Source organism: Aythya ferina, assembly GCF_964211825.1.
Source record: "Aythya ferina genome assembly, chromosome: 6".
Taxonomy (NCBI): domain Eukaryota; kingdom Metazoa; phylum Chordata; class Aves; order Anseriformes; family Anatidae; genus Aythya; species Aythya ferina.
This window is the reverse complement of record NC_140303.1, coordinates 28,822,162-28,838,747: the sequence shown is the minus strand read 5'-3', so window position 1 is coordinate 28,838,747 and position 16,586 is coordinate 28,822,162. Positions and strand designations below refer to the sequence as shown.

At 43.0% G+C, this 16,586-nt stretch overlaps 1 long non-coding RNA gene across 1 annotated transcript in view; it reads left to right on the top strand.

Annotated features, from left to right (window-relative positions):
• Positions 1 to 14,918, top strand: part of LOC311439209 — a 49,792-nt gene extending 34,874 nt beyond the window's left edge. Inside the window, exon 2 of the long non-coding RNA XR_014694590.1 lies at positions 13,358 to 14,918. This is a non-coding gene — a long non-coding RNA (uncharacterized lncRNA). The remainder of the gene's footprint in view (positions 1 to 13,357) is intronic.
• The last annotated feature ends 1,668 nt before the right edge of the window (positions 14,919 to 16,586 follow it).

Here is a 16,586-nt window from a genome sequence, read left to right as displayed (position 1 = left end):
TGTTCAGTGGCATAGCATCGGTGAAATAACTAGTTTATGGCTATCTATGATGGATTATATTTTAATTTACAAAGGGCAACTTTTTTCCTTCTTTGCTGTCATTAAGAGATATTACCGGAGATATGGGTCTTTACTAGTGTAGAGTTACAGAATATGAGATTGTCCCTTACCAGGGCAGCTCTTGCTCCAAGTAGTCAAGACAGGGATATCTTCTGTCCTCAGCATGTTCGCAGTAGCTGGCTGTTTAATTCATGGTGAGGCTCTTTCATATAGTCACTAATTCATATTTTATCCCATTCAAAGATGAGTGCATGAGACGTTAAGCTTCTAGTTAGAGTAGAAATTGGTGGAGCACAATTTAGGTAAGATTTCTTACCCCCAAAAAATTATCTTGCTAACACTGGGTAGTCTATAAGTTCTTGCATCTTGCTGCACAATCATTCAACCTTCAACCCACCAGGGTCTGCTTTCTATCTGCAATGGTTTGTATGCTAATTTAGTGGGGCCTGGGAGACCCAGCCACATTCCACCTGGCAATTCCCTGTAGAGATCTTGGGTACTTCAACTAATCTCCCTTTTAAAGAGGAAAGGAAGAAAGACGAGCCTTCGTGCCTTATTCTACTTATGATAAGTAAAATGCAAGCAGGATGAACAGCACTTCAGAAAGGCCTAAGACACCTCCACCTTTCATCAGCCTCTCCCAAATGTACACCAAATGACCCAGGTATTCTCCAAGGTTCAATAGAAGACCCTTAGTGTCCCTGACATTGCTTCATTGTTCACGGAAATCTAATATCAACATTTGTGAAAGAAGTTCATCCAACAGAAGTGCTATGTTACTGTAAGGTGCCTTAAATACTCAGGTTCCCTCTCAACTGGGTAAAGCAGCAGGAATTCATCTTCAAGTGGAGGGTGAGGAAGAAAAGGGTAACCAGCTGACTGCAAAACAATTCACTTAACTGAAGGCAGGGAGGCACACTGCATTTTTTATGGTCTGGGAGAGAAAAGTGTACAGTATGTGACATTAATGCAGAGTAAATGTTTCATGAGTTGGCCTTCTAATGGACACACTCCTGAGAAGAGGTTGGCATGGCAGTGACAGCCCCGGTGCCTGCAGGAACATGCCATGAATTCTCTGATAGCTGGCACAGTTCCGTCAAAACCTAGTTTTTTATTTGTGTTTTTCCATTGAACTTCCATAGCTATTTGATAAATAAAACTGTAGCCTCTTCATAGCAGAAAGGTGGAGTGCATCTGGCAGACAATGCATTGACAGATTTCTCCTGTGAAGAACGGCTGAGAGAGCTGGGCTGTTCAACCTGAAGAGAAAGCTCTAGAGTGACTTTATTGCAGCGTTTCAATACTTAAAGGGGGCTTATAAAAAAGATGGAGAGCAACTTTTTGCTCATGCAGACAATGACAGGACAAGTGGTCCTTTCATTGAAAACACAGTAATAGCATTGGGAAAAACCTGTGTGGGAGAGAGGAGAAAATTATTTGCTTTTATCAAACTTATTATTCTACCTTTTATGCTATCTTAGATATGTTGAAGAAACACAGGTGAGAGAAAAGTTGTTATCACACCTTGCAGTGAAAACAGCTGGTGTGGTGAAGGAATGGGGGAGAGAGGGGAGGGGGGAAAGGAACGTAAAAAATTATAATTCTGTAGGATACTTTGGCAAGTATTTAAAACTATTGGACCACCAGGGTATTGTTTCAGCTTCCTGGTATCTAATATGGATGTCTTTTTATCTAAATACATTTTTAGAGTTTAAAAAAAAAAAAAAAGTCAATTGCTCCATATTCTTCTCCCAGAAAACCACGTTTCTCCACTTCAGCAGGGAAGGATGAGGCATCATTTCCTCCAGCTGATGCTGATGAATAGGTCTTCTCCCACCACCAGAAGGTGCTAAAAGATCTTTTTACCGACAACAGCATAGTGATCATCACTACTTCTAGGATGTACAGGTCAACGATTTTAATGTCACACTGGGGTGACTCAGTGAATAAGCTGAAATATTAAGCTGGTCAGAGCACTGAGTTACAATGAAGAAACCAGGCTTGAAGCTTGGAAGGACATTGCTTTTACAATATGGCTGTGGGATTAAATTTTGTTATTTATTTTGTACAAAGCTTGAGCAGGATCTCAGTGTGCTTGTCTGGAGATCAGCGGTGTTACTGCTGCGCTTGTGAGTACTTGTGTGACTGTTTTGCTATTTGGTCTTGTCCTTGGCAGCTCCAATGGCTGCTAAAATCAAGGTATTTGTTCCTGGCTTCCTACTGCTAAGGGGAGCTGCCTTTTACCAAGATCCACCTGGAAGCTGCCTCGGGCCGGAGGGTGTTATTATACAACTCTCCACTTAGTGTCCTCGCTTGCTTTGTTTTTGCACCAGCTACGGCAAGCAAGCGATCTCGCTTCAGGAAGGACAGGCCTAAGTACTAGAAGCCTAAATATCCACAGGCTTTGAATAACGATTTCAGCTTCAAAAAACCTTGGGGTTGGCAGCATCTGCCTTGATGCCCGAAATCTGTCAAGTTTGGCTTCAGGATGCAAGCCACACTTAGCAGGCAGTGTAATGCACATTCTAGGGCTTGGCCTAGCTCCTCTGAAGCCTGTGGAGTGCTGCAAACTAATTGGCAGGACCTGATAGAGAGTTGAGAATCCCTCCTGATCCACCGGCCCTGGTGACCCTGAGCACAGCTGACCCATTGTGGATTTCCACACCATATCTGCTAATGACTTACTGAGCAGACTGTAATAGTCTCATTTTGGGCCCTGGTTCTCTAAAATATGTGTGCACATCACACTAAAGGCAATTCCTCCTTCCACATTTCCTGTAACTAAATGGCCAATTGGGAAACCTCAGGTAGTTCTGTTTTCATTTCAAGCTGAAATAAATGAGAGCTATTTGTCTTTTTTTTTTTTTTTTTTTTTTTTTTTTTCTTGACTGTCCTTGTTAAGCTAGTAATAGAGTATCTACCTTTAAGCTTCATATAACACGTTAATAAGATCTTATTTCCTAGATACCTAAAGCTGGAAAGAGTAAGGTCTGTGGCCACTAGGCCGTGTAATGGAGGCACATCACAGGCCTCTTGACACCATGTAGAACTGCAGAGGAAACTCCTCACACTCCACCCTCAGCCAACTCCTCAAAACTGAAATGGGTCTCTTTGTAATGGACATTATTTTAATAAACCCGATAAATGAATTTGTTGCTATTTAATAACTTCAGTGTGATAACTATTGCCTTAAAGAAACTTCTTTGCAGCGTTTATATTATGCAAACAAGGAGGGCACCGAACAATGGGGCCTGATCCAAATGTTTTCACCAGCTTGGACAGAGAAGGGATTGATCCAGGACCCCATGTTGCAGATCAGCCCCAGGCTTCGGCCTACTAATTGTTGTGAGGAATCTTTCTTTTCTGTCTTTGGAAGTGTGGAGTCCTGAAAGCTTTACTTCTGTAGCTGGGATGAAACAAAAACCTGTTTCAAAGCTGAAGCCTTTCATGAAGGAACAACATTGTATTACAGATGATCCTAATTTTACCAAGTTCCCCTATTTTAAGGTCAAAAACAGTAGGGTTTTTTTTTTGAGATCTTATACAAAGGCATCTTGTCTCCATACAAAAGCACAAATGGGAGAAAATCCAGCCTTTCCATCAGGGATTTGTTCCAATGATAAACACTGACTTTGGTTTAGAATACTTTGCCTTATTTCTTCTTTGAAACTTATCTAGCTTCAGTTTGCAGCAAGTCACTCAAGCACTGCCATTCCTGCCAGGATAAACCCCAGAGAGATAAAATTTCCTGTTAATGGCGAATATTTGGACATGCCAATTCATGAGTCAGACTTTCACCCAATAATTCTACCAACAGTTTAGTAGCTTGATAAGATGATCGCCTCCTTCATTCCCATTTCTGCTTCCTTAACTCAATACCCATCAATAAAAATTCTTCCAATTATTTTCTAGGGCTTCCAATCTTTATTCAATTGATCATTGGCTTGTCCACTTATATGTTACAACATTTTAAACCTATTTAAATCCAGCTTAATTTGATCTTGCTCCTTTATTATAAAATTCTTGATTTCTTTCTTTTGTCCAGCCAAATCTCAGGACATGAACCTCTAATTTAGTCATTTTTCTTATGAATACTCAGGATCCAGCAGGCCATTGTGGCTATTGGGATCCAGCTGGCAGAGCTGTTTTTGTGTGGAAGGACAGGAGAAGATCTGGGGAAAGAAAAGAAAAAAAAAAAAAAAAAAAAAAAAGCAAATGTACTCTGAGAGCATCTGAGAGCAGCTGGAAGGTTTGGTGTGTCACTTGTGTATTAAGTGTTGGATGACTGCTATCTTTAAGTAGGTGAATCTCTGACAGCAGAGCCTGTTATTGATGGTACCAGCAATAGGACTGCATCAGTGGCCCAATTTTCACTGTAACTGTAAATCACACTGCATTTCTTTGTGGAAGAGAAAGCCCACTGAGAGAACCAATTCTATTTAGGTGAGTTGTACTGAAGCAATACTGCTATTTTCGAAATAACCATTATTGGTTTTGATTTGATGTAGAATACAATAAAGCCCAAGCTGAATTATGCAAGGTTACTATAATTATTTTGAAAGCTCAGCATGGAAAAATTGGTAACAGCTCATGTGCTCACATCAGGAATCATTTCAATTTTACCCCCATGAGCAGTTGTTCATTCATTGCTGATTGCAACAATCTTTTAATCAAGAAAACAGCATGGATATTTTATTCCAGCTGGTAATGGGTTGGGGGAAATGGTGAGATTAATTTTACAAGCTGAATTTGAGAACTGAATTTCTTCAAAGTAACAATACTTGCTAAAGAGAATGAAGTACCTTTAAAGCATCTTGAAAAGAATGATGGTGTCAAGTTCAGTCTTGACACCAGCAGTGAGCTGCAAGTGTGCTCTGATCCTAGAAGCAGCAGTGGGAAGGTCTGTGGCACAGTCAGTCTACAGAGGTGGCTTTTCCCATTGCTCTTCATGTGGCAGCAATGGACTGGAGCTCTGGTTTGCTTCCACTAGCAACAAATGATAAATCACTAAGTGAATGAGCCAGCACACGGCAAAACAGCTGGAAGCAAGGATCTCCCCGTTCATTCTCCTCGCTGCCCAAATTAGCTCATTTAGTGCCTGATTTCTCTTCAGTGCCCAAACCCAGCATCTTACTGAGTACCTTAAAGGCTGACATGCCAACAGAAAAGGTGGATGGATGCTGCAGCTGGATTCCCAGACAGGTCGATAGAGGGAGGGGATCAGATAAGTCTTTTCTGTATTTTCAAAATCCTGTTTCCTTTGCAAGTTACTTGCTATCACAGCTGTCTGGGAAGCAACTTTCATTATTTTCCAACTCCTAATGTGAAAGGTGGGAGAAAGGCAGCCAGGTGGATCTCCTTAGCTGTTGTTAAAATGTTGGAGGGAAAAAGTATTGAAGGTGTCTAGTAAAAGCATGAGAATTCTTGGTGAAACCTATTGCATGTTTGTTTTGTGTGTGTGTTTTTGTTTGTGTTTTTTTTGTTGTTGTTGTTGTTGTTTTTAATCAGGAAAATAGTACTTCTGTGTGAAAGAAAACCAGCTTTTCTGATCACTCTTTGACCAGCTCCAGGACTACAACAAGTCCTTCAAGTCCTGTTTAAAGTCTGAGAGTGTTTTCCATCATCATTTTTAAGCAGGGTTCGTCCTGGTATGAATGACACAAGCAACAGTACTTGCGTTGCAGAATTGTCTTGAAGAAGCACCCATATGGGAGTCAGCAGTGCCAACTGAGTGTTCAACCTTGGATTGTCGCATGGCTTAGTTGCCTGATCATGCCTAATCTTGCTCTGACATGGACCAGATTGGGTCCATGCTTCCTCATGGGGACATGGAGACACCATTCTGAGAGTAGGATGCTAGTTATATTTCTAATCATGCAGCCCATCTGAGGAGACACAAGAGCAAATGAGAGTTTATCGCGTGAACTTCACAACTGGTTTCACTTACCAAGTTTGGGAACATGTGAAGGAAATACCCAACCTGCAAGAATCTGGTCTTATTCAGACTACTGCAAATAGGCAGGTATGGAATAGGACCAAAGCCCTGCCAAGGTATGCAAATAACTATCTGACACTCAGGAGATGATTTAGTAGTCTATGCTGAAATTGGGTGCTTTGCCTTTAAAAGGGATTCTTTAATCTACTTAGCAGAGGGAAAAACTGCATCAAAGATATGTTTTTAACAGTGAAGTGGCACAATTAAGTTATGTACAGTTTAGGAGCTTTTTCTTCAAGTATGAAAGGGAACAGGCAAGACATTTTTGTCCTTTCTAGGCACAAGTGGAGTGACTCCAGATATCCAAAGGTACAACTGAGAGTTTTCCCACCTTCCTGCCCCAGAATTCTCTTAGTGGTTTCTCTGGGAATCTTGCATACCTGAAGAATTTGGGTTTGAGCGAGATTCTGTTAGTGCAAGAAGAATCAGAAGGGAAAACCCTATTTAGGTATGCCATTACTACCTGTTTTCCCACCTTACTCTTCAGATATATAGGGCATCACGGGTTGTTTTTTTGATGTGTTTTGTTTGGTTGGGTGGTGGTGGTTGTTTTTTGTTTTTTTGTTTGTTTTTTGTTTGTTTTGTTTTTTTAATATTGCAGCAAGCACCAAGGAATGCTTGTAGGGAGATGGAGACTTGACCCTATTCAGACTGATCCCTGGCAATTTCTCATACATTTGTATATTCAGATCATTCCATAATCAGAAAACATATGGATTTGTTACATAAAATCAAGCCACTTTGATATGGCATGCTTTCCCGTTCCCCTTGCATTCTATATGGAGGGAGGATAAATTTACCTCTGTCATTGTCATATATTCTTTATCATTTTAGTAGCATAAACACAGGCAAGTAAATCTTCTGTAGAAGCTCCTAGCACAAAAATGAAACAGAAATATTTAATTCCCATGGAAACAGCTTATCCTGGATGGAGGATTTCCCCCAAAATCAGATTTTGAGCTTCCAAGAACACATCCTGGAAACAGTGATTTCACATCAAAGATGAAAAAGACAGTGGGAGGAGGAAAGAGGAGCTTTTGGGGTAGGGGGGGTGCCCAACTGCTAGCCTTCACCCAGCCTGTGCAGTCTCAGCCTATGAGAGATAAATCCTGTGGATTTAGTGTACATGTGAGCACTTCCACAGATTTTAAGCACTCCAGGCAGAAGTGCCATTGTTAGGTATTTAATCTGAAAGCAAAGAGGATCGCCTTTCTTCCTTTCAAATCAAAAGCCCTTGTTAGCTTAATTTCTTAGGAGAAAAACACAATCAGATCTTTCTCCCCTGAACATAATTGAGAGTCAGTCTTTTTTCTTCTTGTATTTCTTTTTAACTCCTGAAGAAAAAATAGTGGTCACAAAAGAATGCTTACTTTTTCTTGTAGATTTTTTCTGATCAAGTGCATGGGATGTGTCAGCTCCTTAAATCCCTTTATTCTGTGTCTGAGTCTGTATTCTTCCAAGCATTTTATTTTCAGTCACTGTTGCTTTCTGCTTTCCTCAGAGGTTCTTTTAATTACAACATTTTAAACCTTGACACCTGCATATTATCATGTCCAGACCATCTTCTCTGATCTTAGATTTCCCACTCCTGTTAGTGGATCTGTACTTCCATGAGTGAACTAGGATCCCCTGCCCGTGTGACTCAGCATTTATTTTCTTCCTGCAAATGACTGTTTTTTTTCTCATGCTTTGTTATGATATGTCCCCAAATGTCACTTGCACTTAATTTTTCTATAGTTTACCTGCTCGAAGAATGCTGCTTAGGCTCACAAATTATGTAATTCCTCATGATCTTTGCATAACTGATGGTGACTGCATACATCCTGGTTAATAGCCCACTTCAGAGTCTTTTATTTCTGATCTTCCTGGCTCAGATCTTGGCTGGGTTCTGAAGGAAAAAAAAAAAAAACAAAACCAACACATAATTGTTTGACAGAACACAATTTGTTTCTAAAGGTGCATAGATGATATGGAGTACTGGAAATTTTTGGTGACACATCAGTAGAAAAGAGTCCAGGGACTCAATTAGCATACAATCTTATTTACAGGATCATGCTAAAGCATCCGTTCAGATCAAATAAACTTCTTACCAGGGCAAACAGCCTCCATGGGTTCATTCAAGACACCCTTTAGGTTGTTCCTTGGAACCCAGACTGTCACACAATTCAAAAGATTATGTTCTCGGATATCAAGACCCATGCAAGCAACATGCTTTATCCAAATGGATTTTAGAGTACCAGTATGCTGAAGTTGGAACCTTGATGCTACAAGCAACTTTTCATGCATCTGTGCAGCTATATACAAGCAGAGAGATTCCTAGAGCACTGGGAGCCTTCATCAGGAGACTACCATGAAAGTCCCATGACCCTCAGCATTATTTCTTGCAGAGAGATTTGTAAAAATAAACAGCCTTCCATAACCACCACCCAGCCTGGTGAGTGAGGCACTCGGGGGAGAAGGATTGAGTCCTTGTTCACTCAGGCAACATATCATTGATTTTCCTCTGAAAAGAATAATTTACTTTTATCAGAACTTGGCAGCAAGAAGAAACATGAGGAGTGGCAAAATCCAAGCAGCATCCCCATAAGATCTCCACGTGGTTTCTGGATGTGAGCAGTGACTCCTCAGGCTGAAATGATTAGTCTGTCTTTGAAACTATTCCAAATTCGACTCCCCTTCGGGAAGTACCAAAAAAAAAAAAAAAAGGAGCTAACTCATACCAACCACAATGCAATTTTAGTGACTTTCCATTTCAAGGCAGTCCCTCTTTGAATAAAGAGTCTACATTTGTTTGTGACCTGACCCTAATGCCTAGCAGATGCACTGAGCAGGTTGGCTCCTTCTAAAATTTGCTGTGTGTGAAGGTTTCCTATCAACCACCTTCAAAACTGCAGGGCAGAGCGCCTTTGTTTTCCTATTTGCCATACATGAAATGAGGTAATAATTCCTGCGAGGCATCATTTACTGATGTTAGTAAAGCTCATGGTAGTTTCAGCTTGGGGATTTCAAAGGGCTAAAGTTCTGTTTAGAGTAAGTACCCTGAGTTCAGCAAAGCTATGAACTAGATAAATATCTCCATCTTGTGCTAGTAACTCCTAACTAATCTTATTAAAACCTTTCCAGACCCAGATCAATATCTGAAATGCACTCTGTCCTGTAATTAATCTGATGAGACATGCTATCCATGTTTACAGGTCCCTTCAAGTTTTTCTTTAGAGTTTTTTATTTTAAAATTAAACTGGTTAAGTAGAAGCAGGGTCATGATCTCTGTTTCTCGGTAGCTTTTTCATGCACTTATTAAATATCCTGTACTGAGTGCACTCTAATTCAATGATCCTGCCCTGGTGAATACAGTTAGATACCAAGGTCTTAAAGACCTTGCATGGAGGCAAGTCTGTCAGTTTGATGGTTTGCATATGAAAGGCACCAGTCAGAGCAGCCTGACAGATGCATGGATATGTACCTCAAAGACACAGACATGTGATGAAGTGTGTGGAATGGCACAAGTTAGGGCAGCACCATGTCAGCAGTCCTGGCTCCCACCTTGTTCCCTCACTCCTCCTCTGCTATGTTTGGTCTGCTTCACTTCCTGAGGCCAGGGGCAATCTCTTAGGACAGTCTTCTGACACCTGGCTCTTTTGGAGTGAAGGACTATCCAACAACAGCACTGTTGATTAGTGATGGACTAAGGTACTACTGACTTTTGAGGGCATGAAAGCACCAGCCTTAAGTTTTATATGTCTTCCATAAAAAGGAGCATGTGATCTTAATTAGGATTCAGCCTAGAGAACAGGAAGCTGAGGGGAGGCGTCATGGTGGCCTGCAGCTCCCTCAGGAGGAGAGCAGAGGGGCAGGCACTGAGCTCTGCTCTCTGGGGACAGCGACAGGACCCGAGGGAACGGCATGGAGCTGGGACAGGGGAGGGTCAGGCTGGGGGTTAGGGAAAGGTTCTGCACCCAGAGGGTGGTTGGGCACTGGGACAGGCTCCCCAGGGCGGTGGTCATGGCACCAAGCCTGCCAGAGTGCAAGAAGCATTTGGACAATGCTCTCAGAAATATGGTTTGATTTTTGGGTGGTCCTGTGTGGAGCCAGGAGTTGGACTTGATGATTCTTGTGGGCCCCTTCCAGCTCAGGTTATTCTGTGATTCTGTGATCCCTGAATTCATTAATTGTATAGGTGGCAACAAGACTTGGATAAAAGTACGCTGTAAGAACGGAAGGAATTAATGGAATAATATTGTGACTCATTTTTGTTGCCATTGACCGATAGTCTCGTAGCTCACATATGGGAGAAACACTCCTCTTTCTCTTCCTTCTGCTCTGGGTTGGGATCCTGGGCTCAGTTTGGCCATACTTGTGAGCCTCATAAGGGGGTGACCCATGCACCCCCATTTCTGCAAGTGAATTGTAGGAGAGGCCTCTGCAAAGCTGGAATATCCCAGTGTGAAGTGGGGGAAAGGAGGCAGCTCTGGGTCTCTTCTCTCCCTTCCTCCTCATGGGAATTAAACATGAGAGCTAAGTGCTTGCTTTTCTGAAGCTATTATTGGCAACCAATACAAAATGTCCCTTTTCATGACAAGTAAATGACCTGCTAAGTACAAGCTATAAAAATTCAGGTCATGTTTTCTGTTTCATTAATATGCTGCTTGACAAAGCCATTGCCTGCTGGGGCTCTCCGCTGGGGAATGGGAGATAGAAAACCCTTAAGGATTTCTCACTGTCATTATGAGATAGAAAGGCAAACAGGCTTCTAAAGGAAAGAGGGCTCCCAAAAGACAGGCTGCCTTTGTGTCCTGATCTCATGAGCAACCACAGGAGGAGGGAAGTAATGCCATTTACACACACAGTCCCAGTAGTGTGGGGTCTGAATGCTTTTATGTTTCACTAATAGCTGGGCCTGACTGTCCCAGAAGTCAATAGAAAGGTTTTCCTTGATTGCAACAGGCAGTGAACCAAAAATGTTATTCAGCCAGAGAAATGTTTGTAAAGTTAGAAAGCAGGGGGAGAAGAGCAATATGAATCAGAATGAGAATCCAGGGGAGAATCTCTTTGAAATGCTTTTCTACAAAAATATTTGCTACTATAGTGTTTGTCCCAGTTGCATCGAGAGACTTACTGGAGACTGTTGTTCTTTGCACATAAATCTGCCTTTCAGAAATCCAGGAAGCGTCTCCCTGCAAGGGACATCCAAAGTGAAATCAGAGGGTGCATCACTTCTAGGTAACTATACAGCTTCCCCATAAAAAAATGCAGGGAGGATGGGCTTGGCTAAGGCCATAATATAATTCTGCAGACGTTTGAATCCATGATACTTTTCCCTATATAGGAAGTTTGGGCTTGAAGGAGTTTGAAGAGCACTGGCTTTTGCTCTTGGCAGTGTTCAGTAGGATGTATCCTGCCCCCTTGATTGCTTTCTCTGGGCTCGTGTTCTCTGACATGCTGGCAGTGAGGACATGCTGCCCTGCCTAGGGCTGAGGTTTGGCTTTCCATCTCCGGATCAGCTCCCATTCCTCTCACCTGTCCTGCTTCCTCAGCTATGTACTGATAAGGTGAGTTTCACATGGAGGCTGAGATGCAGCAGAGAGATCTGGGATGTGACCTGACAGGTCAGTGCCGTTCAGAGGGTTATAAATATTTCTTCAAGCCAACAGGTATTTCCAGGTTTGGCATCCAGGTGTTCTGCTGAATTGCTTCCTACCAGAATTGGGTTTTAGGGATCAGGCTGCTTCCTTCCCCCTTCTGTGCTTTTCACCACCATGTACCTTGTTCTCAACAATGCTTTCACCGGCAATGCCAATGTTTTGGAGCAGCACCATCAGGCTCATTCCAGGGATACTCAGCCTGCAATGAATGCATTGATTCATAGCTTATTTTTAAAGCCAGAAGGAATTACTATGCTCATCTGCTCTGACCTCGAGTATGCAATGGGCACAGGAGTATTTATAGCTCTGTTTAGAGCATTGGGCTCTGTATACAAGCCAAGAAGGCCAAATAAAGAGCAAGGTCCCTGCCCCGCTGTAGGTCTGACAGCCATTACAAGCTCAACTGCTTTATTAAGGTATTGCCCTCAGTAAGTGGCAGGTCAGACTGGCCCTGCCAATTCCTGAGTGCATGGGCAGAGGGTTGCCTATGCACAGGGCTTGCTGCACATACATCTGTGGCCTGTTTGCAGCAGGAGCAGAAATAAGCTCCAGGTGCAAGGACAGCTATCTGGGAAATCCTGGGTTTGTGCGCTAGTGTTTCTTGGGCTCCATGCTGAGCCTGTCTCACATCTCTTGGGGGATCATCTCTCCTATGTTCAAACCGTACTGTGGCAGGCAAGAAGATGCATCAAAAAAGGTCATCAAATGAGATGGTTGAAATGAGACAGGGAAATAATAAATAATTTGCAGTGAGGTGCCTGAGAAGAGCAGGACAGAGTCACCACCAACTGCTTGCAGCTGCTACAACTCCCCCAGCAGAACACTGCTCAGTGAGTGTTCCCTGCTTGGTACTTGGAGTTGGAGGCAAAGACACGGTGTGTTCCCGAGTGCCTGCCATGATGCTGCACCTCAGATGTGATGCTTGAACTGCCCTTTCTAAGGCTCAAGCACTCCAAGAAAATAAGCTCTCTTGTATGTATGCAATTGAGATCACTAAAACTGAAGTAATATTAATAGATAACCCCACTTCCCATGTGCCATGCTCTGTGTTCAGCACACAGCCTGTGTCCAGGCCACTTGTCTTTCTCCTATGCCTAATTCTGTTGCCTTGGCTCTTGACATGTGGTGAGTGTCTGGCCAGAAACTTGAGCACTAACTAGACAAATTAACTACACAGATTAGCGACTTTTGCTTCCTGATTTATGTTAGATCTCTGCAACTGCTGTTGCACTACCAGCAAAATGTAAGAAGCCGCCCTTGTCACTCTCTTTCCAGCTAAATGGCAACTGCAGTGTTTCTTAAAATAAGTTTTTAATAGCTAAGTTTTGTTAGTGTTCTGGTTGACATGTGCTCGTTCAGGTTCAAATTCCCCTGAGAGCCTGCGTTTTTCATGAGACTGTGTTTGTGAGTGAACACCCAACTGACTATAACATTGCATATTGCTTGAAATTACTAAAAGGGAAAGTAATTGCCTTTTTACATGCTGAAACGGTAAAGTCAGCTGGAGCTAATTCTTTGATAGCTAAAGGAATTGGTTATTAATGTTTCTGTGTGAAGACAGCACAGCCACAGAGACCCTTGCAACTGTGAATGTCTCGGTCTTGCTCTTGGGCAAAGTGTATGCAGTCATCTCTAATCTGTTCCATCTCTCCACAAGCAGCTCACCCAGCAGTGTGAACAAATTGCCTGGAAATGTCGTCATCGGGCTTCATCTGGCACTATCTCCCTTTCTGTCTGGGTCATTGATTTCCTCATCTCCTCTGCCTTAAAACTCACATCATACATTAATTTGCGACTCTCCAGTGCTGAAGCAGCTGCACTGTGCCTTCCCTGCTCAACACCAGCAGCTTTCAGCCTCTGAAGTGTCCTTTACTGCTGCTCATCTGAAGACCTCCTGAATGTGTCTCAAGTGGCCTCCCTGCCTGCTACATAACAGCATGTGCTCTGCCAGCTTTTGTTTCATCACAAGAGAGCTTAGAGCTGTTCTGCTCTCGGAAATTGGGTAAGATTCGGTCTCCTTCCTACAATGACTCAGTGTGCTGGAGAAATGACTCCTGCCTTGTGTGAGCAGCTATCGCAGTGCACAGAGCTGTGCCAGCCTCTGCTAGCTACCAGCTCCCCTCAGGAGCGCCCCTGAGCCAGCAAGGAGCTGGGGCTGCTCCACACTCTGCTTTTATGATTGCTAAATATAGAGTCCATTGATAAATAAAACAAATCCATGAAGGGTGCAAGAACCAGCAGTTGCTAGTGTTGTTTTAGCTAATACAGACTTTTCTTCTGTTCTCTTTGTGGCCTTTCCTTTGCAATTTGAGTGCAGATCTGCACTCCCAATTAATAATCCGCTCTCATTAAAAGGGTTTCCAGGATTAGGTTTACATTTTGCAATTGTTCCTGAAAAACGATTCTGTAAGAGAAAAAAACTCATGTCTTACTACTCACTGAGGCTGTGGTTGCTCTGTGCTTGCACTGGGCAGAGCTTATTCCCAGTCCTGGTCTGCTGCCATCAATTGATAGCCAGGTACCACCCAGCTCCTGTATCAGGCCTGTTTGCTGAGCTGAAGCAAACCAAAGCAGATAAACTGCAAACTTTTGCTTATTGTAGGTTTGCACAGCTATTCCCAAGAATCTAATCTGGCCTGCAGAAACTTACTTTTCTTGAGTTTTATTAGGAGTAACAAGGTTCCACCTGTCCCCAACACTTGTAAACTGGGTGCATCTGACATGGAAGTAAGTGCAAGATGGTAAAGCCTCAAATGTGAATCCCTTACTCCTAAATTAATGGTAATCTTAATGTGAATAATTCCATTCACAGGAAGTGTCACATGAAATGAGTCTATTTCCTTAGGGAAGTGTGTTCTTCTATAAAGCTCTGCTGATCCTTGTCTCTCTAGAAACCAAATTGTCAGTCTCTTTGTGTTGCAGCCAAATTCCTCATCCCAGGTCTGGAAAAAGTATGGAGAAATAATTCCAGAGAATCCCTTGTTATAAATAAACTGGGTGGGGGAAAGGACTCTGCAGATCCTTCCTAAAAAAAAAAAAAAAAAAAAAAAAAAAAAAAAAAAAAAAAGGCAGCAGGCTGAAAAAGGGTATGGAGAAAGGTTTCACCTCTTGTACTAAGAGAGAAAAAAAAATCTTGATCGGGAGGCTGATGTTTGCAGTGTGTGTTCAGGGTGAGTCACATGAAAGGCAAATTGAGATAAGAGCAGAGTCCTGAAAGAAAACTACTGATTCTAATCTCTGTATCCCAGCTTGCAGGGTCTTTGCTGCAGAAATTAAAGAGCTGTGTTTCCTTGTGATGTCTTGTTAAAAGGTGCAGGATCACCAGCTTTCCAGAGCTTTCTGCTCCCTGTATGGCATATGTGCACATATATATATATATATTTACATGGTATATTATAAATATATATATATAAAACCTTTCTGGGGCTTTCCCCTCATGACCCGTTTATATTGGGTGCTGCATGGTCAGCTTGTCACAGCCCTCTTGCAGCTGTTACAGCCGTACTGTATCCTATCTTTAGCCAAGGCGTCTTTTAAGCAGTCACACATGAACTTTTACCGAGTTTATGTAGTTACATCTGAATATCACTAGATGTCCTCTACTGCTAAGTAGCTTTACCTCAGTCCATGCCAACAGCCACAGAGAAGTTTAGTGAAACGAATCTCAGCTGTTTAAGCTATGTTTTTTATAGTTCAGTTGTTCCAAGTCCATAGATGTACAGTGATATTCCTTGTCCATAGCCTGAAGGAGTGCTCCAATATCTCCTACCCACTGGACTTACAGTGAGAGCAAAGGTATTGTTTTGGTTTCATGCAGATTTGGAGCCATCTGACATGTCATAGGAGAACCTCAACTTTATCCTTTGCTCCTCATTTGAGACTGGACTATCAGGCAAGGCTCAGGCTTTGGCCTCCTTGTGCCCATCTCCACATTTAATGCCCAAGGCCAGGCCCATGGAGCTCTGTTCTAGCGCCATCTGATTCACTGTAGGATGGCACAGGAGTCTCTGCAGAGTGTACTCGGGTACAGCCCCCTGCTCTGGCGCAACCCAGTTGGCCTCCAGGCAGCAATGCCTTGGGTTAGCCCATGAGAGTACCACCACTAGCCCCTGGACCCCATCTCCATCCTCTGCCTTCTCTGCAGTGATCGCTTATCATAATATCATAGAATGGTTTTGGGTTGGAAGGGACCTTAAAGACCATCTAATTCCAACCCCCCCGCCACAGGCAGGGACACTTCCCACCAGACCAGGTTGCTCAAAGCCCCATCCAACCTGGCCTTGAACACCTCCAGGGATGGGGCATTATCCCTGGCTGTGTGACAGTAAGGGCAGCACTACACTGGCAGGAACTTTTACAGACGAAATTTTATCCCTGCAGAGAAAACACTGCTTATTTTGTGCAAATAGCCCTGCTGTGCTGTGAATGCCACCCACTGTAGATTTCTGCTCAACATACAGCGTGCCAGGGGCAGGCAAGGGAAGTGTCCCCCAGCAGCCTGAAGGGCAGCCACCAGCAGAAGAAAGAAGCCGAGAGGCCATGTGTGGTTCACACAGCATTATCCCGCTCAGTTGTAACGTAGGGCAGTAAAGAGCCACGCCATCCAGCCCTAAGAGTGAATGTTATGCTGTACAGATAATACGTCCTCTTAGAGACGGTTCGCCTGAGGTACAGGCTGACCCGAGCAGTTCAGAGACTGTACGATCACTTTAATCTATTAAGGGATGTTGAACCAGACTGGAAATGTCATGTGCTTAAAGCTGTATGGGGTAAAACACTGGCTGAAATATGAAGGAGCTTTTTTCTTTTAGCTTTGCATAAAGTTCCCAAGTTTGAAGTTTTGCCCATTCTGCACTCATGTCCTGCCGGGGAGGGCTGGTGCAGGAGGG